Source organism: Hylobates moloch, unplaced genomic scaffold (assembly GCF_009828535.3).
Source record: "Hylobates moloch isolate HMO894 unplaced genomic scaffold, HMol_V3 SCAFFOLD_6, whole genome shotgun sequence".
Lineage (NCBI taxonomy): Eukaryota > Metazoa > Chordata > Mammalia > Primates > Hylobatidae > Hylobates > Hylobates moloch.
The window spans coordinates 52,017,287-52,033,067 of record NW_026652281.1 but is presented as its reverse complement, the minus strand read 5'-3'; the positions used below and the strand labels follow the sequence as shown (position 1 = coordinate 52,033,067).

The 15,781-nt window shown below is 36.2% G+C and overlaps 1 protein-coding gene across 2 annotated transcripts in view; it reads left to right on the top strand.

The window, feature by feature from the left end:
• The window catches only part of CAST (calpastatin), an 800,936-nt gene that overhangs the window by 229,696 nt on the left and 555,459 nt on the right, over positions 1-15,781 (top strand). The window lies entirely within an intron of this gene.

The window sequence follows — 15,781 nt, the reverse complement described above, 5'->3', positions numbered from 1 at the left end:
TTCTGTTCAGTTCCCCTGATATATGTGTCTGTCCTTCTACCAATATTATACAATTTTGATTACTATAGCTACATAATAAGTCTTGAAATTAAATAGACTGATTTCTTTCACTTGATTAAAAAATTTAAGGCTATTTTTCTTCCTTTACTTTTTTACATAAATGTTAGAAAAAAAGATGTTGCCCATATCTACAAAAATTCTGCCTGGGATTTTGAAAGGAATTGGATTAAATCTATATATCTATTTAGGGAGAATTAATATCTTTAATATGTTGAGTCTACCAGTCATTAAATACAGCCTGTTTCTCTACTTATTTAGATTTATTTTTTATTTCCTTCATCGGCATTTTGTAACTTTCAGCATATAAATACTGTTTATGTTTTGCTGAATTTACATTCAAGTACTTCATTTTTTGAGTGATTGTAAGTTGTATTTTTAATTTTGGTGTTTATGTGTTCATTCCTAGTATAATGAAATAGAATCAATTTTTGCATGTTCATTTTCTATCCTATGACCTTGTTGAACTCACTTAGTATTTTTAGGAGATTTCTTGTAGATTCCTTAGGAACTTCTGTGTAGACAATTATACCTACAAATAGAATTAGTCTTGTTGCTTTCTTCCTAATAAATGTAATTTTTATTTCCTTTTCTTGCTTTATTGTACTGAATAGAACTTCCAGTAATATGTGTGAATAAGAGTGATAAAAGCAGATGTCTTTGTTTTGTTTCTGATCTTTGAAGGAAAGCATTAAATTCTTCATCATTAAGTATAAAAGTAGCTTTATCCAGTTGAGGAAATTCACTTCTGTTTCTAGTTTTCTGAGAGCTTTTGGTATGAATTGGTATTGAATTTTTTCAAGTGCTCATTCTCAAGTGGAATGATCATGTGATGTTTTTCTTTAGTCTGTTAAATGGTGGATTACACTGATTGATTTTCAAATATTGAACTAATCTTACATCCCTGAAATTAGCCCACTTTGTCATGGAATATACTTAATTTCTCTTAAATATTACTGAATTCTATTTGCTTATATAATCTTAAGAACTTTTACATGTATTTTCATGAGTGATATTGGCTTATGATTTTCTTTTTTTGTACTATCTCCCTATGATTTTGATATCAGGGTAATAATAGCATCATAAAATGAATTAGGCGTGTTAATTTATATTTTCTGGAGGAAAGTGTGTAAAGTTGGTGTTAATTCTTCTGTAAACATTGGGAATAATTCTCCAGTGAAACCATCTGGGCCTGATAATTTATTTTGGGAGAACTTTAAAATTATGAATTCAATTTTCTTGATAGTTATTGGACTACACAAATTATTTCATTCTGAATTAGTTGTTGTACTTTGTGATTTTCAAGGAATTGGTCTGTTTCATCAAAATTGCCAGAGTTTTGCATGTAGAATTGCCACAGTATTCCCATATTATCTTTTTAATATCTGCAGGATCTGTCATGACATTCTCTGTTTTATTAGTATTGGTAATTTGTGGGTTTTCTTTTTTTTCCCTTCGTCAGTCTTGCTAGAGTTTTATCAACGTAATTGATCTTCTTAAAGGATGAGGTTTTAGTTTTATTGATTTTTTATATTGTTTTTCTGGTTTCGTATTAATTTGTGATTAATCATTTCTGAATTTTATTTTATTCTATTTATTTTGTGTTCATTTTTCTTTTCTTTGTCTAGGTTCTTGTTTCAGACTTTTTCTCTGTTCTAATGTAAGCATTTAATGCTGTAAATTTCCCTCTAAGCACTGCTTTAGCTGTGTCCCACAAATTTTTATATACTGTACTTTCATTTTTATTCAGTTCTTTTGGAACTTCCTCTTTGATCCATGGATTATTTAGAAATGCATTGTTTATCATTCTGTTGTTGATTTCTAGTTTTCTTCCATTGTAGTCAGAGAATACACTTTGTATGGTTTCAATCCTTTAAATTTGTTGAGGTTTGTTTTATGGTCTAGGATATGATCTATCTCAGTATAGGTTCCATGGGCTCTTGAGAAGAATGTGTATTCTGCTATTTGTCTGGTGGAGTGTTCCATAAATGTCAATTAGATCCTATTGGTTGATAGTGTTGTTGAGTTTTCTATATTCTTGCCGATTTTCTGCCTAGTTATTACATCAGTTGTTGAAAGAGGGCTACTGAAGTTTACAACTGTAATTGTAGATTTGTCTATTTCTCTTTTCAGTTTCATCAGTTTTTGTTTCAGATATTTCATAACTCTGTTGCTTTTTGTACACACATCTAGGACTTCTATGTTCTCTTGGTAGAGTCACCCTTCTAACATTATGTAGGGCCAGGCTCAGGCAATGATCCATGCCTGTAATTCCAGTGCTTTTGGAGGCCAAGGTAGGAGGACTGCTTGAGGCCAGGAGTTTGAGACCAGCCTGGGCAACAAAGTAATATCCCATCTCTACAAAAAATAAAATAAATTCTCTGGGCATGGTGGTGCACACCTGTAGTCCTAGCTACTCCAGCAGCTGAGGCAGGAGGATTGCTTCAGCCTAGGAGTTGAAGGCTATATATAGTGAGCTATGATCACGCCACTGCACTCCAGCCTGGGTGAAAGAGTGATATGCTATCTCTAAAATAATAATAATAATAAATTTTAAAAAAATTGTGTAATGTCACTCTGTATCTAGTAAATTTCTCTGCTCATAAGTCTATTATATCTGATATTAATATAAATTCCCACTTTCTTTTGATTAATTTTTACATAATATGTCTTTTTCTATCCATTTACTTTGTTATATTTATTTCAAATATTTGAAGTAAGTTCCTTATAGACAGCAGGTAATTGAGTCATGTTTTTAATATGTTCTGCTAATCTTTGTCTTTTAATTGGTGTTTGTGGACACACTTTTATCCAGATAATTTACTTCTTTAAAATTCAATAATTAACTAATGCATACACTATGTATAAAATCTTTTTTTTTTTTTTTTGAGACGGAGTCTGGCTCTGTTGCCCAGGCTGGAGTGCAGTGGCGCAATCTCGGCTCACTGCAAGCTCCGCCTCCCGGGTTCATGCCATTCTCCTGCCTCAGCCTCCCGAGTAGCTGGGACTACAGGCACCCGCCACTATGCCCGGCTAAATTTTTGTATTTTTAGTAGAGATGGGCTTTCACTGTTTTAACCAGGATGGTCTCGAGCTCCTGACCTCGTGATCCGCCTGCCTCAGCCTCCCAAAGTGCTGGGATTACAGGCTTGAGCCACCACGCCCAGCCTAAAATCTTAAAGATACTAAGAGTATCTGATATTAAAACATTGGACTGAGCATGGTGGTTTATGCCTATAATCCCAGCACTTTGAGAGGCAGAAGCAGAAGGATCATCTTGAGGCCAGGACTTTGAGACCAGCTTGGGCAATGTAGTGAGATCCTGTATCTCCAAAAATAATTATATACATATATAAGCTGGGTGTGATGGTGTATGCCTGTAGTTCCAGCTACTTTGGTGGCCAGCGTGGGGGGATCTCTTGAATCCAGAAGTTCAACGCTGTAGTAAGCTATGATCATACCATTGCACTCCAGCTTGGGTGGCAGAGCAAGACCCTGTCTCTAAAAAAGAAAAAAAATATATTAAAAAGTCAATCCCCTTCCATTCCACCTCTTTCCCCAGTCCTCCCATCCCCTTCCCAAGAGGTAACCATGTTTTCCAGTTTTATGTTGTCTTCTATCAGAGTTAGTCTATATAATGAAAACATATACAGGACTATACAAAATATAAATGAGAACCAAGTATATATAGTGTTCTACTTGTTGCCTTATGTATAATTAATAGCACATCTTGAAGATCTGTTTATATTGGTAGATATAGAATACTGGCAACATTTAAATAAAAATATTTTCTTCCAGTTTCTAAAGTCTTAGAAGTCAATCTCAGGAAGTATGTTCTCTTACAGAAGATTAAATCTAAAAATCTACATGAGTTGAAACATTTAAGGAGCAGAATGGAGATTGTAATTTATAATGAAATATGTAAATTGGTAAATATTTAGAGCTTGAATAAGAAATAATTTGAAGAAACATGATGGCAATCTACTTACAAGCCATACATTTCCAGAGAGTTGTGAAGTTACTTACCAGCAACTGCCTATATGGCTAACAATAATGCAGTAAGACCAAGAAAAGAAAAGGCAATATTTTAAGTCAAAATTTAGCTCTGGAAACTTTGTGAAAAACTTCATGTCAGTATTACCTTATTATTGTTATTACCCAAATGGAGGAAAGACTAATATTCCATGAAATAAAACAAAATTCTAGGTCTTAGGACTTTTCTAAGTTCTGAATGAATTGCAAAATAAAGACTGGGTGATTCATCTATTTAAACAAAGACATATTAGCTACTTACTGTGTTTGAGACACAGTTCTAGTCAATGAATAAAATAGACAAGGTCTCTGCAATCTTGGAGCTTCCATTCTGGGGAAGGCAGTGAGAGGAGAGAAAATTAAAACGTAAAAACAAAACAAAACGAAAAAGCCAGGTAGTGGTATGCACTGTGATGAGAACAAAGCAGGGTTATGTTTTACCAAGACACAAGAAGATTGTTTTATAGTATTTGGTGTTAGAAGATGATGTTACACTGAGAAGCCCAGGAAACCATATCCATAATCCAAGAAAAAGTCTTTTGCTTACATTTCTCAAGTTTGCTCTGTCCTCCTGTGACCTCTTTCTGGCCAGATTCTTAAAGCCACAGTGTAATTCCACATTCTTGGTAAAGCCTTCTAAAATATTCCTGCCAGGAAGAAGAGAGTGCACCTGATGTAGTAGCCACTGTAAGAACTGTATTGGAGAATGATCTGATTGGCCAGTGCAAGAGGGATTGGAGAGAAGAAGAAACCACAAGCAGAAAAACCAGATGAGGAAATTAAGCTAAACATTAACTATCTCAAGAATATTCCCTGAAGTGACTGCTAAATTTAAATCCCTGCTCACAATGAAATACTGTACAGCAGGGGTTCTCAAACTTTTTGGTCTTAGGACCCTTACTGCCTTAAAAATTATTGAGAACGCCAAAGAACTTTCAATTATGTGGGTCATAACTACTGATATTTACTGTATTATAACTTGAAACTGAAAAATTTTTAAAATATTTATAAACATTTAAAAATAATAAACCCATTGTAAGCTAATGTAAATAGCATGTTTTTATTAAAAATCACTTTATTTTCCAAAGCAAAAAATTTAGTGAGAAGAGAGGCCTTCTTTTACATTTTAATATCTGGCTTATGAGAAAATAGCTGAGTTTCTCATTTCTGCTTCTCCATTTAATCTGTTGGTGTATGTTTTATTTAAAGTACAGTTAACCCTTGAAAAGAACATGGGTCTGAACTGTGCAGGTCCACTTATACATGGATTTTTTTCCAATAAAAGTTGCAAACATGCCTATCTCTTCTACCTCCTTATTCACTGCCTCTACTTCTTCTGCCTCAACCACTCCTGAGTCAGCAAGACCAACCGTTCCTCTTCCTCCTCCTTCTCAATCTACTCAGCATGAAGATGATGAGGATGAAGACGTTTATGATGATTCACTTTCACCTAATAAATAGTAAATATATTTTTCTCTTATAATTTTCATTTATTTATTTCTTGAGACATAGTCTTGCTCTGTCACCCAGTCTGGAGTGCAGTAGCGTGATCTTGGCTCACTGCACCCCCTGCCTCTTGGGTTCAAGTGATTCTCATGTCTCAGCCTCCCGTGTAGCTGGGACTACAGGCACACACCACCATGCCCAGCTAGTTTTTGTATTTTTAGTAGAGATGGGGTTTTGCCATGTTGGCCAGGCTGGTCTCGAACTCCTGGCCTCAAGTGATCTGCTCACCTAAGCCTCCCAAAGTGCTGGAATTACAGGTGTGAGCCACTGTACCTGGCCATGATTTTCTTAATAAGATTTTTTTCTCTAGCTTGCTTTATTGTAAGAATACAGTATATAGGACATAAACAAAATATGTGATTTGACTGTTTATGTTATCAGTAAAGCTTCTGGTCAATAGTAGGCTATTAGCAGTTAAGTTTTGGGGAGTCAAAAAAGTTATATGTGGATTTTCAACTGCATAGGGGCCAGCTCCCCTAACCCCCACATTGTTCAAGGGTTAACTATATATGAAAAAAAAATCCAACCTTACACGGGTAAGTAATAAATTGCTTTTTAAAAAAGTGTGGATATTCTTCTTTGATAATACACCAAGAGTTGAAAAGTGGTAGTGTCTTAAAGATTGGTTTCAGTGTGGATTCTGAAACCATGTCAATGAACTTCCCATATTCTATGAAATTAAAATCTACTGGTCTACCTTGTACTTTGAGTGGATCTTTTACCCACACATGATTTTGTGTTATACATTGGTTATTTGGGCAATATTCATTTACTGAATTACTCAGCTCCTACAAATGTTTCAATATTTCTTTCTATAATATTTTTTAAAATCAGGAAGTCTTCAAGATCATAATGGTGGATATGTTTTCCAGAACTCTAATTTTTGTTTGAAAGCTCAAGTTTTATCATTAGCATCAAATGCTGACAGTTGCTTTTCTGGAAGTTACAGGCTCACTTCATTTATTTTTGAGAAAATGTTTGCCAAGTACCTAAGTCTGAATAACCATAGTTTTCCCACCATTCCTTTAAATAAAATTGCTTTTCATGATGAAAGTGACTAGTTTAACTTACAACTCAACTGATTCTCCTCATGAGCTCTTTTTATCCATTGTGGTTTCTGTTGCAGAAGTATTTTATAAACACTTTACATCACACAGAAAATATTAAAAAGATATGTACTCAAGAGTTGAGAAGTAATAAAATTATTTTTTTACTTTTAGTTTTTTAGAGACAAGGTCTCACTCAGTTGCCCAAGCTGGAGTGCAGTGGTGCAATCATAGCTCCTTGTAGTCTCGAACTCCTGGACTCAAGTGATTTTCCTACCTCAGCCTCCGAAATAGCTGGGACTACAGGTATACACTACCATGCTAGCTAATTTTTTTTTTTTTTTTTTTTTTTTTTTTTTGTAGAGATGAGGTCTTGCTTTGTTGGCCAGGCTGGTCCTATACTCCTGGCTTCAAGTGATCTTTCTGCCTCAGCCTCCCAAAGTGCTGGGATCATAGGCATGAGCCACTGCGACTGGCCAAATTAAATTTTTTTTACCAAGAACATTGTTAAGTTAAACTAGCTTTATGGAAAATAATTGTTTCTTTCTGTTGACTGGTAGTGCATGGTGTTGAAGAATAAGACAGTGATGACTAGAACCATTTGGTGCCGCTCCCTTGATTTGTGGTAAGGTACCAGCCATTTTTCCCACTATTGCTTTTGAGCTATCAGTGCAATGAAAAAGGCAAATTATGTGTTCCTGTACTTATGAAAATAGTTTACTTCTGGATCACACTTGTGAACCACACTTTGAGAACAGCTACTGGACAAAAATGTGAATGGATGATCTGTTACTATGCACAACAATGTGGATGAGTGTCAGAAATATAATACTGAATGACAGAAGCCAGACCCAAAATAATACAGGCTCCATAATCTTTTATATCTAAAATACAAAAACAGGAAAAACTTAATTTTGGTGTTGGAAATTAGGAGAAGGGTTATCTTTAGGGATGCTGAGTGGAATGAGGCATGAGGCATGGTTTGCTGTGAATGTTCTTTGCTGAGCTAGACATTGGTTACGAGAGTCTATTCAACTGTGAAATTCATTAGCTGTATGCTTATAATATGTACACTTTCTGTGTGTTTACTATATTTCAACTAAAAAGTCCAGAAAGTAATACTTATGTTCTTGTGTTTTATTTCCTACCTCAGTTAATTGAAAGTTCTTGGGGGTGGCCTCTGAGTAGTAATAATCAAGAAAAAGTGACTTTTTGCTTTTTTCGACGCTAGCAATATTAGCTGTTTAAAAGGTTTTGCATGGGTTCAAATTATAGTCTATCATTTTTAGGACGCTATGTGACTCACACTAGGTGAACACTGACCATGTTTTCCTATGGAATTTTTTTAAATGCAGTATATGTGGTTGGATGCAAGCTGTCTATGGGTTTCTGACCTTCAATGCGATTTTATATTTTCAGTTGATTGTTGTATCTGGAAGGAGATCATAATGAAGCAGAGGCCCTATTTTATGCCTGTGGTCCAGCAGAGGGGCTGGCTGACATGGAAATAATGTATTATGTTTATTCATGCTATGGCATAGTGAACTAAAAATATTCTGCTGGAGAGGTAGAATTAGAACCAAAAAACATTTTAGGCATTTGGCCTTTGCTAAAATAATATTTCTCTCCTAGTCTTCTCTTCCACCTTCCCTACACATTTAAGTTTTCTCCCTCTTCCAGCTTGGCTAAGGCCCTGCCTCACCCACAAAGCCTTTCCCAAATTCTGCTGCCTGTGGCTACCTCCCCTCTTCTGAACTCAGCACTTTTTTTTATATTGCCGACCCTCCAGTTTATTCGTTCATTAATTTAATTAATGTTGGTAAACTTATCTAACTCCTACATGTGCTAGGTTTAGGATCCAAAGACAAATATTTCAGACCAGCTGGATAGAAAGACAAGTGAAAAGCTCACTTCAGTACGGTCTGGCCAGTGTGACACTAGAGAGAGGCACAGCAGGCCAGGAGAACACACTGGGAGGCACCAAGTGGGTCAACATCAGGGGAAGTTTAGAGTCAGGCAGCCCTCAACTTGAGCCTTTGCTTTGTTATGTACTTTGTGGGGTGTTTGGCAAGTTACTTAAGGTCACTAAATCTCAGTTTCTTCAGGTGAAAAGTGGAGATATTAGGTGTTCCTATCTTAGGGGCATTGTTGAGGAATAAATGAAGCTGTGTGCAGAAGAGCTGCGTAGTATATGCCTGGCACAGGATAAGTGCTCAGTGAATGTGAGGTATTATCACTATTATTTTTTATGTGTATAATGTCATGGCCCATGTGGTGAATTGTTTGAGTTATGTCATGACAAATATATAATGTCAATTTAACTAAAATTTTTAATTTGTATTTCTTGAACTCATAGAGGTTCAGGCTTAGCACATAATCACACTCCTCAAGAACATCTCTTGTTTTTCTTCCCCATCTACTTCTATTATGCATTCAGGAGCTGGCCTTCCTAAGACGCTTCATTCAAAACTATTTTTTGGTTCTCATCCATTTTGCCCCTGTCTCATAGCCCCAAAGTGGCTGTCACAAACCTATGAGACAGGCATTATACCCATTTTATAGATAAAGAAAGTGAGCCTCAGAGAGCTACTAAATAACTTATCCAAGGTTATACCGCTAATAAGTGGCATTGCCTAGTCCATGTCAAAGTTGCCCACCTGGCCAGGCATGGTGGCCCACGCCTGTAATCCCAGCACTTCGGGAGGTTGAGGCGGAAGGATTGCTTGAGCCCAGGAGGTCAAGGCTCCAGTGAGCCATGTTTGTGCCACTGCACTCTGGCCTGGGCAACAAAGTGAGGCCTTGTCTCAAATAAAAAGAAGGAAGGAAGGGAAGGAAGGAAAGGAGGGAGGGAGGAAGGAGAAAGCAAGAAAGGGAAGGATGGAAGGAAAGGAAGGAAGGCAGGCAGGCAGGAAGGCAGGAAGGAAGGAAGGAAGGCAGGAAGGCAGGAAGGAAGGAAGGAGAGAAAGAAAGAAAGAAAAGAAAAAAGAAAAGAAAAGGAAAAGAAAGAGAAAGGTAGGTGGTTGGCATGTTTAATATCTCTTAAATTCCTTCTCATTGTCTTCACAGAAGACACCACTCTGTCTCCTGCTAAAGGTCTGTCAGAGCCTATACAAAGGTTTTAAGGTCACTTTCTTTTGGAGCAGGATGTCTGAAGCTGATGCTGTATGTTGCCCGATGAACAGCCATTCCTTTTCCCCTGTCTTTCTTGTTGTTAAAGCCTGTCTCCCACGACAGGGGCTGAAAATGCTAAATACTAGTTTTCCCTAACTCTTTGTTGCTATGGTGTGGGTCTGTGACTCAGTCCTAGCTAATGGGACATGAGGAGAAGTTTGCTCAGAGGCATCTGAAAAGGGTTTGTCTCCTTAGTACAAAGATATAAGAGGAGTCTCTACTCTCTTCCTACCCTTCCTGTTTTGAACATTGCTTTGTGAAGACATGATGCTTCGGGCTGTGGCAGCCATCTGGTGTCTATAATGTTTTGTGCCCCCTCTTCATGCATTTTAATCTCAGATGGTAAAAGACACCCTCAAGTACACTTACCTATAATTAATTGAGCTATTCAGAACATGTTATGTAAATGTTAACATGACCATGGTAAAGAATAGAATATTTTAATGGAAATGTTTGTGAGGAGGAATAAACCTTTGAAATTTATCTAGATTATCAACTCTTCATTTCACAGAAAAAATAAACTGATACCCAAAGCATTTAAACATCTTTCCTAAAATTATACTTTGTTAGTGACAGAGTCTGGCATAGAAGCTAGGCCTTCTGACTCTGTTTCAAACATTATTTCTGTAAGACATTTCTTGATGAATAAGACATCACTCAGTTGGAGCTGTGCTACTTAAAATATTTGTGACGAGTAAGTGACCATCTGAAGTGATTCAACTTGTTTGATTCATTTTGTTTCTAAATAGTTCTAAGCTTAGTTGGCTATTTAGTGAGACTATCTGACATTCTTTTTTTCTGAGAGGCTTTCTTGGGTTTAGTAAGTTGTTTGAAACAAAAGTACCAAGATTTCAGTCATTCTGCAGCAGAGAAACCAACATTCTGTGATGCCCTTTCTCGGTATGATATTAGTCAGAGAAGGAAGAGCTGTATCACTCTAGTGCCATTATTTGTAATTGTGTGCTTCACTAAAGGAGATTACAATTAATTTTATTCACAACATATATTTTCAATGTTAAATTCAACAGAGTTTAGGTCATTATGGATTACTTGAATGTCACTTTGCCCTCTCTTGGCCTGTCGTGGGTTGATTTGTAGTCTCTAAGAACATATTCTGAAGTCCTAACCTCTGGTACCTAGAAATGTTACCTTATTTGGAAATAAGGTCTTTTCAGATGTAGTCAAGTTAAGTATCCTTGTCATATTGAAGACAAGGATCCCCACTCTTACCACTCCTATTCAACATAATACTGGAAGTCCTAGTCAGAGCAATCAGGCAAGAGAAAAAAATAAAGGGCATTCGAATTGGAAAAGAGGAAGTAAAATTGTCTCTCTTTGCAGGTTCTTATGTTAAGAAAACCTAAAGGCTCCATCATAACACTCCTAGAGCTGGTAAACAAATTCAGTAAAGTTGCAGGATACAAAATCAATATGCAAAAATCAGTAGTGTGTATATACACCAATAATGAAATAGCTGAAAAAGAAATCAACAAGGCAACCCCATTTACAACAGCTGACAAAAAATAAAATATCTAGGAATAAATGTAACCAAGGCAGTCAAAGATTGCTACAAGAAAAACTACAAAACACTGATGAAAGAAGTTGAAGAGGACACAAACAAATGGGAAAACAGTCCATACTCAAGGAATAGAAGAGTCAATATCATTAAAATGACTGTACTGCTCAAAGCGATATACATATTCAATGCAATCTCTATCAAAATACCAATGTCATCCTTCACAGAAATAGAAAAAAAATCCTAAAATTTATATAGAACAAGAAAAGAGCCAGAAGAGTCAAAGGAATCTCGAGCAAACAGAACAGAACTGGACGTAACACACCACCTGACTTCAAAGTATATTACAAGGCTATAGTAACCAAAACAGCATTGTATTGGTATAAAAATAGACACACAGTTGACGAGGAACACAATAGAGCACCCAGAAATAAATCCACATATTTACAGCCAACTGATTTTCAACAAAGGTGCCAAGAACACACACTGGGGAAAGGACATGCTTTTCAATAAATAGTGCTGGGAAAATTAAATATCCATATGCAGAATAATAAAACTGGACCTCTATCTCTCCCCATATATAAGAAACCAAGATGGATTAAAGATTTAAATGTAGGCATGAAACTATAAAACTACTAGAAAAAACCATAGAGAAAATACTTCAGGACATATGGTGTAGGCAAAAACATTATGGCTAAGACCTCAAAAGCACAGCCAACTAAAACAAAAATAGACACATGGGACTATATTAAACTAAAAAGTATCATCAGAGCAAAGGAAACAATCAACAGACTGAAGAGACAACCTGTTGAATGGGAGAAAATATTTGCAAACTATTCATCAAACAAGGGACTAATATCCAAAATATACAAAGAACTCAAACAACACAACAGTTAAAAAAGGAAATAATCCCATTAAAAATTGGGCAAAGAACGTGAATAAACAGTTCTCAAAAGAAGACATACAAATGGCCAACAGGTATATGAAAAAATGCTCAACATCCCTAAGCATCAAGCAAATGAAAATTAAAACCACAATGAGATATCACCTTACCCCAGTCAGAATGACTATTATTAAAACAATAAAAAATAATAGATGCTGGTCAGGATGTGGAGAAAAATAAATTATTATACACCATTGATGGGAATGTAAGTTAGTACAACCACAATGAAAAACAATATAGAGATTTATCAAACTAAAAATAGAACTACCATATGACCCAGCAATCCCTCCCCTCTAATGTATATCTATCCCAAAGGAAAAGAAATCAGTATATCAGAGTGATACCTGCACCCCTATGTTTATTGCAGCACCATTCACAATAGCATAGATATGGAATCAACCTAAGTGTCCATCAGTGGACAAATAAAGAGAACATGGTATATATATATATATAATTGAATACTATTCAGCCATGAAAAAGAATGAAATCATATCATTTGCAGCAACATGGATGGAACTGGAAGTCATTATGTTAAGTGAAATAAACCAGGCACAGAAAGAAAAACTCTACATGTTCTCACTCATATGTGGGAGCTAAAAAACTTAACCTCATGGAGATAGGACTAGGAGAGATCAGAGGCTGGGAAAGGGTGTGAGGGTAGGAAGGGGAAATGAAGCGATGTTGGTGAATGGGTACAAACTTACGGTTACATGGAAGACATAAATTCTAATGTCTGATAGCAGACCAGGGTGACCATAGTTAGCAAAAATAGATTACATATTTCAAAGCAGAGAGATGAGGGGACTTGAAATGTTACCAACACAAATGAATATTAAATACTCAAGGTGATGTATTAAATAGTACTTTAAATGCATAGAATGTGTAATGATCAAGTCAGAGTATTTGGGGTATCACAGGTACCCCATAATATGTAAAACATTATGTATCAATAAAGAAAAAAATTAGGTTATACTGGATTAGGATGGGTCTATTTCAATGATTTCATGTCATTATGAGCAAAGGGAGATTTGAACAAGGATTGCCAGCAACCATCAGAAGCTAGGAGGAGTTCAGAAAGGATTTTTCCCTAGAATCTTTGGAGGGAGCATGGCCTTGCTGGCACTTAGACTTTAGACTTTACACTTCTAGCCTCCAAGACTGTGAATGAATAAATTGCTGTTGTTGTAAGCCACCCCATTTGTGGTACTTTGTTATGGCAGCCCTAGGAGACTAATACATGGCTGCAGGTGTTCCAGGGTGGTATTGACCCTGCTTCTTCTCCATCTGTCCTTGAATTTATCTCTTGAGAGATTGTCAATGTCCCGGGCTCACCCTTTTGTGTAATAGATGTTAATAGACTAGGTAATAACTGTCATGAGAATTTCCTGAGAATATTAAAACTTTAATCTTTTCTGTACATCTTCATGGAATTAACAAGCAGGTTAACAACAAAATATGACCATGCACTGATATTAGGTACAGAAAGAAATAGTGAGCTAAGCAATTGGTCTCAGCAGAGTGGATCCTATAGAAAAAGAATAGATTGTGATGGTTATAAAAAGGTAAAGAAAGGAGCCTGAATCTCTCTGATCCACAGAAAGAGAAAAAGGGTATACATAATGTTACCCAGCACAAAAATACAGACTTAGAATCTCAACTAGAAGTCCTAAATCAGAACTGTCTTGGATCAAAGTGACTGAAAACTCAATTCAAACTGACAAATCTTGGGGCTCACAACTGAAAGTCCAGGGATAAGTTATGTGGGGTGAAGAGTAATCCAGACATTTGGATAGTGTTGTCAGAACCCAGTGTTTCTACTTTTCTGTTGCCTTCTTTAGTAGGCTGTATAATGGCCACCCAAAGACATTAAGCCCTAATCTCTGGAACCTGTAAATATTACCTTTTAAGGAAAAAGGGATCTTTTTAGATGTGATTAAGGTAAACATCTTGACTTGGGGAGACTATTCTGTTGATCTGGGTGGGCCCTAAATCTAATCAATCACAGCTGTCTTTAAGAGTGAGGCAGAGGAAGATTTGATACGCACAGAAGAGGAGAGAGCAATGTGAAGATGGCAGCAGAGATTGGACTGATTAAGCCACCAGAAGCTGGAAGACATAAAGATCCGATTCTTCCCTGGAGCATCTGGAGGAAGCAAGGTCCTGTCAACATTGTGCTTTTAGCCATTGAAATGAATATTGAACAGAATCCTGTCCCCTAGCACTAGTAGAGAATAAAGTTATGTTGTTTTAAGCCACCAATTTATGATGATTTCTTATGGCAGCCACAGGATACTAATTTGCCTTCTCAGATGATGCATCATGGCCAGATGGGTTGCCAGCAGCTCCCCTCTAGACTAAGTACATTGGAGAAAATAAAGCATTTCTTATTGTGACTTACACATGAGTTTCAGGATTCAAGATTTACCCTGAACTGGCCAACTCAGCTCATGTGCCCACCCCTAAATTAATTGGTGTATCTAGGAATTCGTTGTTCTAATTGTCCAGACCTAGGTCATGTGCTCTACTCCCTGATTCAAGGGTGAAGGCCCGCCCATCATGTTGGCAGACCTTACACGTTGATGGCGTGAAGGTAACTTTTCTAGCTTTGATCTTACATCAGACTCTAAGTTTAAAATCAATGTCACATATATGGAATCAAATTAAAATAACACCAATGTAGAGGCAATTGTACCACCTCTATGTCATATACCAACAATGGTATTTAATAAGTATTTATTGACTTTGTTGCTATTTGTTTTTTTCCTTCCTTTCCTTCTTTTTCCTTTCTTCCCTCACTCCTTCCCTTCCTTTTTTTCCTCACTCTCTCTCTCTACCTTGTTTGGTTAAAACCCAAACAGATTTATGAAGTAAAATGATATATACACATTAGCAGTTTTGTGTTCAAGACTGTGTAAATAGGAGCATACAGGGATATAACAGCTGGAATTTTAAAACTATGCAATTTATACTTTAAAAACACACAAAGATCATAGAAAAGAGTTAAGTGGAAGTCTAAAAATAAAGACTGGAAAAAGCGCATTTATGTTGGGGGGCATTGGGTTTATTTGAAAAGCAGTGAAGGTAAAATTATAGATATGTTGGAAATTTTCTGAAAAGTTTTTACTGATGAGTTATCTTATACCCACCTTACTAATGTGTATGTAAATAGCTATATTTTTCTCTATCTGAGATGATTTTCTTGAGAGTCTGTTGTGATTTCTGAGTCTTTGTAGATCTAACAGAAACAGAGGTAAAAGAATACAAATTATTACTCAAAGATAGACACATAATAGACAAAATAATTGATAAACATTGTCTATGAGAAGTAAGTTGGATAAACCAAACACTTTATTCTTGGAGAGAGCTGTTCTATAATACAAATCTATTCAGGGAGAAAAACAAATTTAATTCTTGCCCCCTGCCTCACCATTCTTCTTCTCCTTTTTCTTCTTTCTCTTTTTCTATGAAATTCTACAGCTCATCAGTTACTGCACTATGTATCTTTGGGTC